This window comes from Sander lucioperca, chromosome 12 (genome assembly GCF_008315115.2).
Source record: "Sander lucioperca isolate FBNREF2018 chromosome 12, SLUC_FBN_1.2, whole genome shotgun sequence".
Taxonomy (NCBI): domain Eukaryota; kingdom Metazoa; phylum Chordata; class Actinopteri; order Perciformes; family Percidae; genus Sander; species Sander lucioperca.
The window spans coordinates 2272932-2291609 of NC_050184.1; the positions used below are offsets into that span (position 1 = coordinate 2272932).

The 18678-nt window shown below is 40.3% G+C and overlaps 1 long non-coding RNA gene across 1 annotated transcript; it reads left to right on the plus strand.

Annotated features, from left to right (window-relative positions):
- The first annotated feature begins 18135 nt into the window (after positions 1 to 18135).
- LOC116050865 lies at positions 18136 to 18678 on the plus strand. The gene is made up of 2 exons (XR_004105185.2): positions 18136 to 18239; positions 18502 to 18678. It is a non-coding gene; the product is annotated as an uncharacterized LOC116050865 (long non-coding RNA).

Consider the following 18678-nt stretch of genomic DNA (forward strand, 5'->3'; position numbering starts at 1 on the left):
AATATCGGTTAAATTAAAGATGACTTGGCACGGAAACTAGCTTCAAAAATGAGTTAAATGCGGGTCTGCGGAGCTCCTACCCCGGCTAGTTGACGAGCTAGCTGCAGCTAGCTTTGGACTGCTCGCTAGCTGCTGCCCATCGCGTCGTAATATCCACCGGTCAAATCTAAACATAGGCTACACAGCGAATATAATCACAAATAAGAAGATGGCCAGATGTTACAATTATGTGTGGTTACTACTGATCATAGACACTCTGTGATTTACTGCATGGATTAACGGTGTGATAGATAATTAATGACTGCACTTCCCAGAGCTGGGATGCGTTCAGGCATCCATTAGCTAGGAAGTTTTGGCACACCCAGTGAACAACAGTATGTGGGTAGCCACGACCGACCATGTCCTCTAAAAACATGGGCTACGTGTTATATAAATCTTTACCTAAGTAAAGAATAGATGTTAATACAAAATAAACCCTAGATTGATATCTTTGCCATTATGAGGTACGTCCCCCAGCCGTTAGCTTAGCATCGCGTACCTGTAACCCAGCCAGCTACAAAGAACTGGTAAGCATCCAGACTTTTAAAAGCTTTGAAATCAGCACCAATATATGGGGATACCCCGTTTACCACATAGTGGTACAGATCGTGTGGACTGAAGTCGGGCAGACTCAGTGATTTAATGAGGTCCGTGAAAACGGAGAGAGAACGAATTAAGGGTCGGTATCCAATCCTGCTATCTCCAACTTCTCAAAATACTGCTCTTTGGGAGCACCTACCAGATGCCCTACCTTGACCGATAACGGCACGACAACTTGTTGTTCAATAGAAGAAGCCATATAAAGCCATAAATACAGTTTATTTAGTGTTATGTATTTCAAACTAATTGAAACTATGAAACTTTCCGCTCATCCGCTACTGTTTAGCCTGTGCTTCCGCCGTCCGTCATGGCACTGTCACGTGCTCGTGTGACGTGTTTGCAAAGGGTCAATACCCGCGCTGGTGGTCGCGACACTAGTTGCAATCTTCTTCTGAACAGCGGTGGCGCTAATGAGCAAAGACTACCGACGTTGCTCTTTCTACGGACTAGAAGAAGAAGAAAAAGGTAAACAACGGCAGAACTGACTGCAGCATTGCCGTCAATGCTTCGATTTGATTGGATGAGCTACTTTGTCGGATCAAGCCTTTCATTCACCATAAAAGAACTCATCTTAACCCAGTAAGTTTACAAGAGAGACTAGCAGTCACTCTGAGAGCCCTGGCATCCGGTTGGCTGCGGACCCGTTCGGCCTGCCGTTTCCGCTTTGTCGCGCGCCGCTGAGAGAAAAAGAGCCGTGCGCGACAGCTTGGCTGCGTTCAGTATATAACACCTATAACACTGGCACATAACTTCGTTAGACAGAAATTGGCAGAATCGCGGGTTTGCGGTTCAATAAATCTTAGAAGAAACGTGTTACTTACACAATAGGCAGCTCTATCTAACCGTAGTAAGGTAGACAACAAGCTACAACCCGGTTTGTATCCGAAAGAACCGTCTACATATGTGGATAAATACAATGCATCCCTGTGAGAGTTCTGCTTTTAGCCGAGCGTCTAGGGACCGTCTACAAAGTGCAAAACCGAATGTGGATACAAAGATAAAATTCAACACCTTCACTGTTATTGAGCCTAGCTCTTCCAAAATCACTCACACATCTAGGGCCTCCCTCTGAACATACTACACCCGTTATTTTTTTTTAAAATATGGCTCAGCCTATTTTTAATGAATTCTTATTGGGGAAAAATTCAATGGCTTCACTGTTATTGAGCCTAGTGCTTCCAAATTTACTCCACACATCTATGGCCTCTCTCTGAACATACTACACTTGCTAATTTTTGAAAATCTGGCTCAGCCTATTTTTTATGAATTTTTATTGTGAAAAAATTCAATATCGTCAATGTTATTGAGTCTAGCTCTTCCAAAATCACTCCACACATCTATGGCCTCCCTCTGAACAAACTACACCTGCTAATTTTTGAAAGGCTGGCTCAGCCTATTTCTTAGGAATTTTTATTGGGATGAAAATTCAATACCGTCAATGTTATTGAGTCTCGTGCTTCCAAATTTACTCCACACATCTATGGCCTCCCTCTGAACATACTACACCTGCTAATTTTTGAAAATCTGGCTCAGCCTATTTATAATATTTTTATTATGTCTGCATATTGACAGACAGAGGAGCTTCGACACAGACACACAGGTGCGGGAGAACTTCGTCGGCTCTGCAGTTATGTTGAAGTCCCAGAGAGTCACTGTAATGCTGATAAAGTGGTTTCAAGTGTGGTTACAGTTTTCAAAACTTCATGCAGACAGCGTTTGCTGTGATATGATATTAATGGCGAGCCGAAAGCATTCGCGGTGACACTTCCTCCTGACACATGCAGCAACAGTGGTTTCTGTGGCCTGGTGACTGACTGACAGGCTGAGGGTGTAAGGCAAGGCAACTTTATTTCTACAGCACCTTTCAGCAACAAGGCAATTCAATTCCATTCCTTTGCACTTAAGTTAGTTCTCCATTAGTTCAATGTTGACAACAGGGCAGTTACCAAGTTTATTGTTAAAGGTTTGTGTCATTATGCAGTTTGACCTAAAAAGTCTTTGTTGTTTACTTTCCTTTGCATTTTAGTTAGTTCAATTATTACAGTTGGGATTGATACCAATCTTGAGTATCTGACTGGCGCACCCCTATCCAAAAGCACAACCAGTTTTATTAATGTTACTCTGAGTGAGCAGTGTTACCAGAATTTTTTAAATTTTGATAACAACTACTTTGGAACTCCAACTAAGTTGAAAAATAAAAGTTTTGTGTTTAATGTATTTTTGTTGATGTTGAAATGGATTTTAAGACAGCAAAGCAAATACAGGCTACTGTTTTTGCACTTGCTCTGTTGACTTTATTTTGGCTTCAGGTTGCACTACAAATTAATTTTACTTGAACAGTGCAGTGTTAAACAATTTTAATAAATAGAGATTTGAACCTTATTGAAATTTGTTTTGTGTAAATTGTTAATAATTGAGCAATGGGCAAATAATCGCTAATTGAAAAATTATATAATCGTTAGATTAATCGAAAAATTATTCGATAGATTAGTCGACTAATCAAAAAAATAATCGCTAGATTAATCGTTTAAAAAATAATCGTTTGGGACAGCCACAAGACATCACAATACTGTATAAACTACTACATTTCTTTGATGTCCCTACATTCCACCTGCGCTGCTCATCTGTACAAGCCCTGTCTTTCCATCAATCACTGCATTCTGCACCTGCAATAATGGCATCAATAGTCTTTGTCATTTCTCCACTTACGATTAACATTACTATTAAGCATGAACATATATATATATATATATATATATATATATATATATATATATATATAAAATTATATTCAACCTAATCATTGCACATATTGTACTGACAACAAAGTTTGTTTAGCATCTAACCAGAAGTGTAAAATATAGCGAGTAGCGACTCTAAAGGCATAGTGGGAAAAACAAAGTGTCTCCCCTGGACTTTCTGGCCACGCTGGGAAATCTGTAGCAGGAAATGTTAGCCACGGCTCGGGCTGGGAACGGTTACCGCAATACCGCGGCCACGTGACGCCTACCGCAGGTCTGAGCTGCTTGGCACTGTCATCACCACAAAAAAAATTGGCCTGCACGTTGTGTCTAATGACATGGATTCATTGATTCTAATGACATGGATTGTGTCTGATGACATTGTGTCTTGCATGGATTAAAAGTTTTCTAAACAAAACTTATCATCAAAAGATGGAGCAAATCCGACCTTTGGCGAGTTGGGGAGCGCAATGTTCCATGACACATAATAACATTCCATTCGTGTTGACTGTTAGGCCTATATGCGAGAGTAGCCTACCTGTGTAATGTCTTGTGTTCTCCGTTCTCAGCTGAGGTAGACACATTAACGTTACAGCTGCAGTGTTTACCATTGCACATTAGCCTAGCAGCTAAGGGAGTTTCCTTCTGTTTATAGCTTTATCCCTATAAAACGGCATGGTTGAATTTCAGCCTGCATGCACATTTCGTAGCCTAAAACAGAGCGGCTTATATTGGTAGAGAGAGCAACAAGAGAGCGAACTGCCAAGTTGCCCTCTCTGATCTCTCTGCTCAGCTGCTAGACGGGGCTGCACTCGGGCTGCAACATATGTTGTAAGGTTTAAGCCGATGTTTTTCGGGGGTAAAGCAATTCACTTTACCGTAGAGTTTAGATTCTCGGCCCGGGCCGGGCCGTTATTTTCCGCCACTATCCTTGGGCCGGGCCCTTGATCAAGCATTTGTGTTTTTTTTAATCATTACTTTATTAGCCTAATTGGGTGGGGAGAAAGCTATGCCATAATCAGAAATATTATCTATATAGGCTATATTTAGGCCAAAGTAACAAATGTGTCCAAAAAGTTACACAAGTTGGACTACAGTTACAAAATGCAACACGTTTCGTGCGCGGAGTCTCCTCCTCTCGCACACATCACACCGGGGCTGCTGGGCTGTATGGTGTAGCTTAAGTGCAACATGGAGCTTGAGGATGTAAAGAAAAAAAGAAAAACAGGAGAATTACCTTTGAGCACGTTTGGAGGAAAGTCTGAGGTATGGAACCATTTTAAACAAGTCGTGGGCAGTGACAACATATGTGTCGGCTTTGTCGAGTGCATTAGGCTAAGTGCGGCACGCTGCTCGCCTATGACAGCAAATAAAACGGGGACTTGGATGATGAACAGACACGTGAAGCAGGCTCGCGGTGGCAGAAAAGATGATAGTCAGCCTTTAATGTCCTCTTTTGTTATTTCTCCAAGCATGAGGGCGAAGCAAGCCCTCACAGAGAAATGCGTTGAGTTCAAACAACTCTCAATTGTAGTTGAGTAATGGCCCACGTATTAAAAAAGTGTCGGGTTGAAATTGGGCTCATAATTCCAGTTAATATGTCGGGCCAGGCCGGTCTCGGACACAACGTGCACGGGCTCGGGTTGTGTCGGGCTTGATTTTTTGGGCCAGATCTAAACTCTACTTTACCGGCAGTATTGACAATAGATAAAGCCACCGTGTCTTGAGTTCTAGCTTGTTGTTGTATTGTACACATTTAACTCACTTTACATCAACTTAGCTATCTCTTTTTCTTCTCGCTTTTCCTCACAGCGGCACTCACGCTACTCTCCGTATTCGCACGGGCACTGACGCCACCCTGCCATTCTCACTCTAATTTACGTTACTCTCGTAAGGGGGTTGCGGTATACCGCTCTACCGTGGGAATTTCTTGCTTTTCAACTGCGGTAAGAAAAAATCCATACTGCCCTAGCCACGGCCGAGCGAAGTGCATCGTAGTACAAGTATAAACTTCAGGCCATTTACGTAGGCTGGAGCCCTGCGTTTCAATTATTTTCCTTGCCTCACACTGATGCAAAAATTCATTTGCCAGTGATTATCTTAACTGCATATTACTCCAGTGATGAAATAAATCCATGTCATAGCCATTTTAAGTTTTATGTCAAGTGCTTAAGTAAAAATACTGATTCTCCAAAGTTCAGTTATAATAATATGCAAATTAATCATTAGATTAATCGATGACAAAAATAATCGTTAGGGACAGCCCTACATGGTTCCATTTTGTAGCTGGTTTTAGGACCAGAACCAGCCAGGAACTCACATCCACTTTTACAACCAGAGACTGAAGACCAGACTGGAGACTCTTCTGAACCTGAGACTGATGACAGTGCTGATTGGAAGGAGACCAGAGAACCTCAGTCAGCTTTAAACTCTCTGAAACATGATTCAAGATGTACTGTAAGAAAACATTCAGCTGCTCTGAATAATGGCTAGCAGTTGAAATAGTTAGCTAATAGTAATGTCTATAACGGTTGAAATAGTTAACTAAAAGTACTGACTAAACAGTTGAAACAGTAGCTAAAAGTACTGACTAAACATTTGAAATAGTTAGCTAAAAGTACTGTCTAAACAGTTGAAATAGTTAGCTAAAAGTACTGACTAAACACTTGAAATAGTTAGCTAAAAGTACTGACTAAACAGTTGTCTGTACTTAATTCTGTTTCGTGTGTTTCCACTTTGCTTTCTATGAAGCAGAAAAAAAGTTGTTGCATGACGTGTTTGAGCTAATTTGCCTGACTAACAACGCACATCCTGAGATGTTGCTTTTGCACATGTGCACATCGCAATGTCAATGCTGAACCGATTTATCAGTCCTAGAACACACACACACTGTCACACCCCTAGTTAGCATGAAGTCTCAGTTTTCCTCAGTGTGTTTCCTGTTTCCTGCAGATGTTCAGCAGCTGTCGGTGGTTAAAGAAGAGGTTCCCCCTGAGCAGCAGGAGTGTAGCTCCAGTGTGGACCAGCAGGAGCCAGAGCCCCCCCCCACACATTAAAGAGGAACAGGAGGAACTGTGGAGCAGTCAGGAGGGAGAGCAGCTTCAAGGGCTGGAGGAGGCTGATATCAAGTTCACATTCACTCCTGTCCCTGTGAAGAGTGAAGATGATGAAGAGGAAGCTCAGTCCTCACAGCTTCATCAAAGACAAACTCAACACATGGAAACAGAAACTGATGGAGAGGACTGTGGAGGACCAGAACCAGTCAGGAACTCACATCAACATCCACTTTTACAACCAGAGACTGAAGACCAGACTGGAGACTCTTCTGAACCTGAGACTGATGACAGTGCTGATTGGAAGGAGACCAGAGAACCTCAGTCAGCTTTAAACTCTCTGAAACATGATTCAACATGTAAGAAAACATTTAGCTGCTCTGACTAATGGCTAGCAGTTGAAATAGTTAGCTAAAAGTACTGACTAAACAGTTAAAATAGTTAACTAAAAGTACTGACTAAACAGATGAAATAGTTAACTAAAAGTACTGTCTAAACAGTTGAATTTGTTAGCTAAAAGTACTGACTAAACAGTTGCCTGTACTTCATTCTGTTTCATGTGTTTCCACTTTGCTTTTCTATGAAGCAGAAAAAAAGTTGTTGCATGACGTGTTTGAGCTAATTTGCCTGACTAACAACGCACATCCTGAGATGTTGCTTTTGCACATACCGTAATTCCTCAAATAAAAACCGGGGCCTTTATTTACCTGAACTGCAGAGGGTACCAGGCTTTTATTTGAACCAGGCTTTTTTTCTAATTGCATCGGTTTGATAAATATAATTGTTTTAAATAAACTGTTTTAAATGAAAAGCCATAGTGTTCCAGTGGACAGAGATCATTCATTTTTTAAGAAACATTTGCAAAAATATCACCATATACAACAACAGCCAGAAGGGCGACAAAGCAATTTGGGTTAGAATAAATAAATACCACCATTGTGTCAGTTTGAATCCTGTAAATGTACCGGGTATTTTTTTCAATTACAGGTACTATGGTATTGCTGGTAGATTACAATAAGAGCATACAGTAGTTTTGTAAAACACATTGCTGGTTTGTAGCAGCACACCAGTATCTGATTAACGTTACAGACGGTAGCTAGCTAGCTTTGTTTCTAGCTCCAGGCTAACTTTTTTCCTCCCACCTTCAGCTAGCTAGCCGTGCTCTGCTCTTGTCAGCTAATCCTGTCAGCTCATCCTTCTGTTTCTTCCAGTATCTAATTCTCCTGGGGTCAATGTCGAAATGTCTCACAGCTTTTTCATCCGAGTTTTCCTCCGCATACTTTACAACTCTTTTCGTTTCGTCATTCTCTGCTAGCACTAAATGAGATCCGTGTTACATCCAGTGTAGCTACTGCCAACTATTGGCACCTTTACGTTACTACAAACTACACTTGGCAGAGTAACACATACAGCTGCATTGACTAAAATACCGGTAGGACAATAATCCAGAAAAACAAAGTGTGGAAAAACGCATGGATATATTGTTGAATCTGTAAAATTGGTAGAAATGTACATTGCGATGAACTTGAATTTTGTTTTTACTTAATATTATATGAAAGGCACTTAGAAGATTATCCACACAAATTTTTTTCCCGACCTTTATTAAGGCCGGCCTTTATTTGTCTGTTGACCACGGCCCAGCTTTTAATTGACTACCGTTTTTTATTTGAGGAATTAAGGTATGCACATCGCAATGTCGATACTGAAGCGATTTATCATGCAGCCCTAGAACACACACACACACACACACACACACACACACACACACACACACACACACACACATACACACACACTGTCACACCCCTAGTTAGCATGAAGTCCCAGTTTTCCTCAATGTGTTTCCTGTTTCCTGCAGATGTTCAGCAGCTGTCGGTGGTTAAAGAAGAGGTTCCCCCTGAGCAGCAGGAGTGTAGCTCCAGTGTGGACCAGGAGGAGCCAGAGCCCCCCCCCCACACATTAAAGAGGAACTGTGGAGCAGTCCGGAGGGAGAGCAGCTTCAAGGGCTGGAGGAGGCTGATATCACCAAGTTCACATTCACTCCTGTCCCTGTGAAGAGTGAAGATGATGAAGAGGAAGCTCAGTCCTCACAGCTTCATCAAAGACAAACTCAACACATGGAAACAGAAGCTGATGGAGAGGACTGTGGAGGACCAGAACCAGCCAGGAACTCACATCCACTTTTACAACCAGAGACTGAAGACCAGACTGGAGTCTCTTCTGAACCTGAGACTGATGACAGTGCTGATTGGAAGGAGACCAGAGAACCTCAGTCAGCTTTAAACTCTCTGAAACATGATTCAACATGTAAGAAAACATTCAGCTGCTCTGAGTGTGGGAGAAGATTTGGCTTCAAGTTATATCTGAAGAAACACATGAGAACTCACACAGGAGAAAAACCGTTCAGCTGCTCTGAGTGTGGGAGAAGATTTGGCACCATGGGACATCTGTATGATCACATGAGAATCCACCCAGGAGAGAAAAAATACAGCTGCAGTGTTTGTAACAAGAGATTTATCTGGCGTCAACAGGTCAGAAGACATAAATGTGTCAACCTTCAGTCGTCACAGCTTCATCAGAGTCAAACTGAGGAGAACAGAGAGGCAGAGCCTCCAGCCAGCAGACAAACTCAACACATGGAAACAGAAGCTGATGGAGAGGACTGTGGAGGACCAGAACCAGACAGGAACTCACATCCACTTTTACAACCAGAGACTGAAGACCAGACTGGAGACTCTTCTGATCCTGAGACTGATGACAGTGCTGATTGGAAGGAGACCAGAGAACCTCAGTCACCTTTAAACTCTCTGAAACATGATTCAACATGTAAGAAAACATTCAGCTGCTCTGAGTGTGGGAAAAGATTTGGCTTTAAGTCACATCTGAACATACACATGAGAACTCACACAGGAGAGAAACCTTTTAGATGCTCAGTCTGTAAGAAATCTTTTAAACAAGCTGGACATTTAAAAAAACACATGACAGTCCACACAGAAGAAAAATCTTTCAGCTGCTCAGTTTGTAATAAATCTTTTACACAGAGAGAAAGTTTACAGAAACACATTACAATCCACACAGGACAAAACACATAAATGTGTTGGTCCTATGGAAACAGAAGTTGATGGAGAGGACTGTGGAGGACCAGAACCAGCCAGGAACTCACATCCACTTTTACAACCAGAGACTGAAGACCAGACTGGAGACTCTTCTGAACCTGAGGCTGGTTTGTGCCTTTAAGTCCAAGCAAAACTTCTCAAGTATCATACACAAGACTTTATGTATCAACATCTAGATAGAATACATTATATTGTGTGGTAGGAAAAAGTACACTCTTATTTTAAATATTTTATTAGATATTGTTTTGTCTTGTAATGTCTGTCATATAATCAATTATAATCAAGAAATCAGACAAATGTAACAACCAACGTTGCATTCCAGGCATCGCGGCAATGGTTATGTTTAGGGTTAAGGTTAGGGTTAGCTGCCTGGAAGGCGACGTTGGAGGCAAAAAACACCATCGAGCCACAATCGTTAGCCTATTTTTATAAAAACTTCTGCTACGGAGCCATAACATGAGATACAAGGTAATGGATCCTTTTATACATTGTCGTGTTTCTTTAGAAATAAACAATGGACAAATACAGTCTTTAAACGCTTCAAATGTAAAGTTATTCGCTGTCAAAGTGACGCCAGAATGAATGGCAGTCAATGGGATGCTAACGGCGGGTGAAAGCTTGTTAGCATCAAAATGGCGCCATAGGAGCTACGCTCTGTGGAGGCAGATCTCCCTTGGTTTAAACAAGGGAGATGTGAGGGAGGTAGCATAGGGAAGTTAGCCTAGCAAGGTGTTTCCTGTCAGGGAGCGGATGAGTTTTCTCTTTGAAGCAAAGCTGAGATGGACATATTATGATCTGTTTAAAACTATAAAAACTCACTTGTGCATTGCTATGTTCCAATGTAATATGATCAGTGACACCAAAATGATTAAGGTCTTTTGACATGTATAGTGTCTCCTATGCCACTAATTAGGCCATGGTAAACTGCCACAGTTTTATAATGATCCAAAACATTTTTACATCTCTCTTGTGTTCTGTGCTAATGCTTCCTACGCCACCCTGAATAAACACCAACGAAGAAACCCCAACCCCGCAGTACGCGCACACGCTCACACACAGACATGCTAGGAGACGTACTGTAAAGTTCACGGCTCGATCCGAGACCTAGACCTTAGACAGCCATGTCCGAGACTCACTGACAACATTGTTTCTGGTAAGTAACGTTAAAACTAACGACACAGTATCCACTGCCAACCTGGTCTCACAGAATTCCGTGAAATGAACACGGCCCCTTAACTCTAAATCTGTGACAGTTTCACGGAATCGCCGAAAATTCCGTGACGTGGTCTATGCACGGATTCCCTGATCACAGCACGTTTCTTTCTGCCAGTTGGGCTGCCGCAGAGAAGCTGTAGCCTATAGCTTTGCTATTATTGGTATTTTTAGCCCAATAACCGCTGTTTTAATCAACATTTATTCACCAGATCTTATCATGGTTTATTTCTATTTCTTTTAATGTTATTATTTCGGTCTATTTCGGCCAGGGAAGCTGGGTTGCTTTTTTGTTTATTTATATTTTTTAAACTATAACGCTACATCTATCAACATTTATTTAGATGTTATCATAGTATACATTTCTTTATTTTAATAATATTATTTTGGTCTTATTACCGGTGAAATATTACAGTATGCTGTAATACAGAACATTACGATATGATCCAAGTTACTGAGCCTTAAGTACTTAAGTTCAAAGCCGATATCCCACAATGCATTGCTGGCATTCATTCACAGAATCGGGCAACGATCAGCTGGTCTTTAACGACAGTATCGCTTCAATGTACATATATACAGTCAGTGGTTTAGTCACCAGCAACAACACGTTGCTCAGCTTTGTTCCAGTAAGTTATGCACCGTAATAACGTTTAAAAAAATCTGCGCAATACTCCGGAAGTGACGTGGTACGTGCCGCTCGGCGGATAAGAACATAAAAAATATACATAATATTCGTAATATTGATGTTTTTGTCTAACGTTGTATTTGAGGATGTAAACAATGAAGATATTATTATATGTATTGTGTGTTCGGCCGGCCGGCGGCAGCAATCTGAAATGGAATGAAGCCCATTCACGGCAGAGAGCAGAAACACAGGAGTCGAACATGTCCCCCCACCCAGCCCGGAAGAACTACAAGTGCACAAGCTTTGTAACAGGTTCTGGGGCCCGTCTATAGTGGGAGTTGTAGTTTTGAAATATATTGGTATATTTCTCATAATTAGAAGTTGGTAGTGTAGAAGCTATTGCTCATCTTTCACAAACAGTGACAAGACCTACACACAACCCTATATGCATTATATCATGAAGCTATTCCACAACCAGCCTTAAGCAACACTATTTAAAGTTTTAATTGAGGTAGGTCCAAATTAGGCCTATAGTTTAGAAATATTTAGTTTACATTGGGGTGCCAGCAGAGGATAAGAGCTACTTGGCATGGAGAATAAAGATCAGACCATATTATGTGCTTGCCTGGAGAGACTGGTTTCTTGTTTTTAGATATTGTCATTCTTTCTGACATATGAATATGCTCTGTAATGCAGCCCTGTATAACATAAACCCTCTGATTCACCGTGTCTGCTCTAAATGATAACACACACTTTGAACACCACCAGCCAGCCAGGTGTTGTCCACATGAACACCAAGGTGCCTATAGGAGCAGAGCTGATTGATTGGTTCATCATTTATGACCTCTGATACCCTCTGACCCATGTCACAACGTCACAACCAACTCCTCAGTTTGTGAAAAAAATGCCAAAACACATGTTGTATATGTACACATACCCAAACAAAGCTACATCTCAGAACAAAAACCTCAGCAACAATCTGCTTATCCTTTTAATTTCCTGAAATGCTTCCTAAAACTCGTCCACGGTGATTGATATGGGGATCATCTTCTGAATATAATAATTAATAGGCTATAGGCCTACCATAAATTGATATTTCAAAAAGTCAGTTATTTGCTCATTTTGTGTTTCTCTGTTCTGTGCACCATCCAATATTACCAGATTCATATTGTGGAATCTGTTCTGTATATCTGAATGATAAATAATAAAAAAATTGAACTAAAAAAAAAAGTAATTTATTTAAAACAACTAATAATGCAGTGTGACGTTAAATCAAAGTAGGCTAAGTCCCACACATACATATGCTCATGTTTTTTTTTCCCCTTAGTCTTTGCTATTAACATTCATCAACCACAAAATTAGAAAATTGCGTTTTTAAATAACGATGCATGGAAAATGAAATAAAAAATGCTTCTCTTTGTGAGTAATTTTTTAAGTCAAAACAAATGCTAATAAGTCAAACATAAGCATAAAACACTATTTTTCCATTATTGGTATAGGCCTATTTATTGTACAAATTCTCACGTAGGCTACAACGTGCAGCAAGCTTTCACAGGCGCCGTGCGGTAATTACTACGTCACTTCCGGAGTCTTCAGCTGATTGTCTTCAGCTGATTTGATTTGTTGTCACAATACATGAGACAAATACATGAAACTGTATTTTATTATTATTAATATCTTCATTGTTTACATCCTCAAATACAACGTTAGACAAAAACATCAATATTACGAATATTATGTATTTTTTTATGTTCTTATCCGCCGAGCGGCACGTACCACGTCACTTCCGGAGTTTTTTGGTTTTTTTTAAACGTTATTACGGTGCATAACTTACTAGAACAAAGCTGAGCAACGTGTTGTTGCTGGTGACTAAACCACTGACTGTATATATGTATATTGAAGCGATACTGTCGTTAAAGACCCGCTGATCGCTGCCCGATTCTGTGAATGAATGCCCGCATTGCATTGTGGGATATCGGCTTTGAATGCGTGTCAGTCGGTTCATATCGTAATGTTCTGTATTACAGCACAGCATAGCCTACTGTAATATTTCACCGGTAATAAGACCGAAATAATATTATTAAAATAAAGAAATGTATACTATGATAACATCTAAATAAATGTTGATAGATGTAGCGTTATAGTTTTAAAAATACCAATAAACAACAAAGCAATCCAGCTTCCCTGGCCGAAATAGACCGAAATAATAACATTAAGAGAAATACAAATAAACCATTATAAGATCTGGTTAGTAAATGTTGATTAAAACAGCGGTTATTGGGCTAAAAATACCAATAATAGCAAAGCTATACACCTTCTCTGCCGCAGCCCGACTGGCAGAAAGAAACGTGCTGTGATCAGGGAATCTGTGCGTAGACCACGGATGATGCCTGTCATTGACTTACATAGGCATCGGATCCGTGGGCCCGTCGCGGAATTTCCGGCGATTCCGTGAAACTGTCACAGATTTTGAGTTAAGGGGCCGTGTTCATTTCACGGAATTCTGTGAGACCAGGTTGGACCATGTTTGGCTGGTCTTACAACTAATAGCCCTGTTTTATCAGCATTTTACAGCAGAAAGTTCATACCCACCCATCTTTTAATGTCTGATACACATACTTCTAAATTTAGGAGTTGGGAAAGGTTGTTTGGCTCTTAGGGTACATATAGCTGGGTATTAACAGCATAGCAGTGATATTTAACATTGTATTTGCTAATAATGTTAGCAAGGAGAAGCAAAAAGCAGCAAAAGCTGCACTCAGGTCAATGAGCAGCAACAGAGATGTTGAGTCAGAGTCGGAAGTCATTAATAGATCATTAACTACTTTGGTCAAAGCTGTTTCAGTTGAGTGATAGAAATGGAAGCCAGATTGAAATTTATTGAAAAGATTGTTGTTGAATGAAGTAATTTGGCTCACAACAGCCTGGTCAAGGAGTTTTGATACAAATGGTAGATTAAAGTGATGGTTCGGAGTAATTTCACCCTAGGGTCCTTTGCACCATCACCTCGAGCCAAACAACCCCCCATAAGCTTTTTTCCCTTGGTCGAACATTGGGCTAGTTTGCACTATCAGCCGAATAGCTTAGTGCAGGCGCTAATGGAACTAACTGTGTATCTTGTAAATTACCCCACTAATAATGTCTAGAATTGTACTAAACTTCTACAGTAGTACAAATAGGTTCTGTACTCTGTAAGTACACCAGGAGTTTTTTTAAATAGCACTTGCCTGATGGCTTCTCTCTGCTGTTAGCGCTGCTAGCTAGCTAGCTCTCTGATTCTCCTCCTTCCTTCGAAATTGAGCCACTCATCGTCACGTTCGATCTTAACCTTAAACTCTGCCATTTCGTTGATCTCTTCCTCTGTTCTCTCGCTTCTTGCTCCTTCTTCACTACTTTACAAGTAGGCTCTTCCGGCAATAGATGTCTTGCTCTGTGCAGGATCTAGTGAGATCCCGCGAGATCCCGCACAGGGCACGACATCTATTGCCGGAAGAGACTACCGGTAAAGTAGGAGGAGCTACAACTAATGGAGGAGAATCGGAGAGAATGCCTCATTTTATGAGTACAGACAGGGTTCAAATTACGTGGGAGCCTGTGGGAGCTGAGCTCCCATAGAGAGAGGATGAGCTCCCATGAAAGCAGTAAAATCATACACCTTTGGGGGTCTCTAAAAATCATCAGCACCACTATTTCAATCACAAATAAAGCACTTTTCCCAAACACACGGAGCTCTGAAGCAGACCTGTGCGTCGCTTAGTGTCCACTCTCACTGTAAAAATAGAGATGAGCAGCGCGCCTTCTGTTGCATAGTCTGTGCAGCTTCAGGTTTATAATGGACGCGCTCTGCTGTTGACATGCTGCAGCAGATGTGTCACGCTTGAGCTCTGTGTTTTTCTGCCGTAGTTTCAGTTTCCCACTTGTAAACTTCAGTTTATTCTTGTAATAGCCTATTATCACTTTATTTTTCTCAAAATATCACGACTCCTTCAAAACACAGAGACCACAGATGGGATATATTTTGAATGTGCACAAAGTTTTGAACATGAGCAGTGATCTTGCTCAAACACATCTGAAATATTACAGTCCAGGGCTTCATTAATCCATTAAAATGAATTAATGTATCATTGAGGTGAATAATTGTCATATGCACATTTAAGGAGGTTACTTCCTCAACAAAAGACGCAAAAGAGGAGGGAGGAGTAAATTATAGGCTACATGTGTGCTGACTCAGATATAATTAGAAAAGTCGATCTACAGGAGAATAAACAACGGTTTTAAAAGCTGAGGGCACAGAACCCACGCAAAGCATAGTACATACTAGTTATATTCAGAATATATCTACTTAAAACAGGAAACAGCTCTTTAAAAGGTTAGACGGTAATGGATCTATTATGCAGGTTGTAGATTTAGAGGCAGTTACCAGACTGGCAAGGACCTCAGGGAAAATGGTTTGGAACCGTGAGAGATTGCAGTTGGTCTGGGTCGCAGTGCCAGGATCCACCAAAATACTGGAGAATTTGTAGCCTGGATTCTGAGATGAGTATGGGCCAGTGAAATTAGTGAAATAGTGTGCTTTCAGGGGTCTGAAGGTAGTGATTGCAAGAATGGATTGCTGAGTTTTAATAACCATGGCTAAGTATTTGAAAGAAATCTCCGAAAAGTGCATTTAGTTCAGGTGAACTAGTTTGAATGTATAGTTGCAATATCACCTCCCTTATTTCCTTCTCTAGCAGAGAATAAGAAGCTGTTGTCCGGAGGAAAAGCCTCAATAAGTGTTGCTGAGGCACTGGATGAGATCAAACATTCAGTGAGGAATACGAACCGTAGTCTATACTGAGAAATAAAATCATGAATGTAGAGACTCTTACTAGAGAATGATTTAATGTTTAATAACTTAAATTTGACTACATTTAATCACCAGAGGAGGACATGAGAGAATGTAATGTGTCCGGTTTTGACATTGTCTGTTGGCGAGGAACAGCAGTTAGGTTTGATAGTTGCGTGCAAACTGAGTTGAGTACACCCAGGTGAACTCTGAGACAAGCAGGAGACATCACTTACCATGCACTCCTTAACTTTAAATGTGCAACATCTCTAAAACAATCATTACTTGCTAAGCAACACATAGTATTTACTTTTTAAATTGACTGATGAATGCATGTGTCACAGTAAAGGAGGAAGTATATCTACATCTGTATCTCTGTGGTTTAACACTGACCAATTCTTCTTCTTTGTGTTTTATCATTTCTGCTTTTTGCTCTGTGTATGTGGTATGTGGTTATTGCTGAAATGCGCTGTATGTAATCAGACTGAGTAAGAGAAAACTATCTCTAAATTACAAGAAATGTTTTTAGTAGATTATTTCTTTGTTGCTTCTTAGCAATAAATCATATACCATTGGAAAGCCTGATTATTTCCCTTTTAAATGGTACCACATTTGTAAGGAACATGCATTCGTGGGATGAAAGGCAGAGCTGAGTATGTGGGTTGCGCCCATGAAAAAATTGCCAAATCTTCTCTTACAATGCTAAACATCACAATCTACCAATGATACTGCCTTTGTTTAATTCATTGCACTGCACTATATTGGGAATTTCATTCTTTTATTCCTGTATTTAATCTGTTTTTGATTAACTGTTAATTTTGTATGAATTGCTTTTAATTTTGTATTAACTATTTTTAATTTTGTATTAACTTGTGTGGTGGAAGTATTTCGATGCAGCAGGTGTAGATGTTTTAAAATAGGAAGGTGAAACAAAATAAGGACAGTCGAAGACTAAACCAAGTTAGGTTTTTGTATTTTATTAAGTATATTTGCAAATATAGGAGGAACACGATTTCACAAAAGGCACAGCAGCCCCGTGTGGAAAAGTGTCTTCAATGAGTGAACAGAAACACTGAGCTTATATACACAACAAGGAAATGGGAGCGATAACCACACATGTTCTGGTCTAAACATGACTTGGCATTTCTTACAGCCATAACTGGACACAAGAGACAATCTAAATCATAATAGACACCTTGGAGCCACTCTTCCCTCTTGCCCTACTTTCACCCTGGGGTCACATACCCCGTACATCTCGAACTAGCAAGGGAACACTGGATCTTCACAGAAAGATAGTTTACTGTGACCTTGTACCTTTATCAGTTCAAACAAGGCCTGTACGCATTCGTCTCCAGACTTCATGTACGCAATCTACATGTGGGAATGAGATAAACTCCCTTCCAGCATTGTGAGAGAAACACAAAAAGTAATTATACGAATAATATAGAGAATCATGCTTAAATGTAATTTTTGCCATTACATTCCACTCTTTTGATTACACCATAATCACAATAAACAAAATTACTGTTACGATTCAGAATATATATTGCTTATAGCTTCTTCCATGTTCTTCTGTTGTCAGAGGGTCGTCCTCTAGCACTTGACAAACCGTAGGAAACAAGTCTTCAGCACTGTTTCGTGTGTGTGTGTGTGTGTGTGTGTGTGTGTGTGTGTGTGTAGTCCCTTTCTCGGCTGTTCTGAGCCTCTGTAAGAAAGGAGCATTTAAACATACTGCTTTCCTAAGTCTGATCTATGTCATCATTGATTCAAAAATGTTGCTAGGTATGAGTTAAAAATGCACTTTATTAATTCTAATTTCCAATTTATGTTTAATTTAATTGTAATCATATTTTAATCATTATTTAATGATTTGTTGGGTATTTGTGAATTTTATCTTACTGAGTTTAATTTATTTATCAAATGCTATTGTTTCCGGCAGAGATGTTGTTGCTCATTGCGCCTCTATTGTACCTCTGAAGTTGCCGTAGCTTCCGTCTTCTCCTCACAATACCGTCTTGTGTTGCTGAGGTAGGTTGTGTGTGAAATGCTGCTGCGCTTTTTTATTGTTTTCTTTGAAAATTGTGTTGTGACCCTTCACTATTTAGTGCCTCTAAGCTAATACAATATTAACTAAGCTGTTTAGTGTCGTTGTACGGTTACATATAAGTTTTAACAATGCTTTGTTTAACTCTTTTGCTTTTTGCGCCATTTTTGCGCTGTTTCTGTGCAGTGTAAATAATGGAGGCTCAGCGGTCCAGTCTGAGTGTAAATTCTGTTATTTAATGTTTAGGAGCAGAGGTGCAGATAGAAGGAAACAGTAGAGCAGAAGCCAATTAATGTTCTATTGTCTTCTGCAGGTATGTGTATTTCTTTGTTAAACGTTATACTCTTTTTGTTATATGTGCAGTCCCCAAACCCACATACTGTTTAACTTTGCCCACTGAAACTGTTAAAGTATAAAATGTTG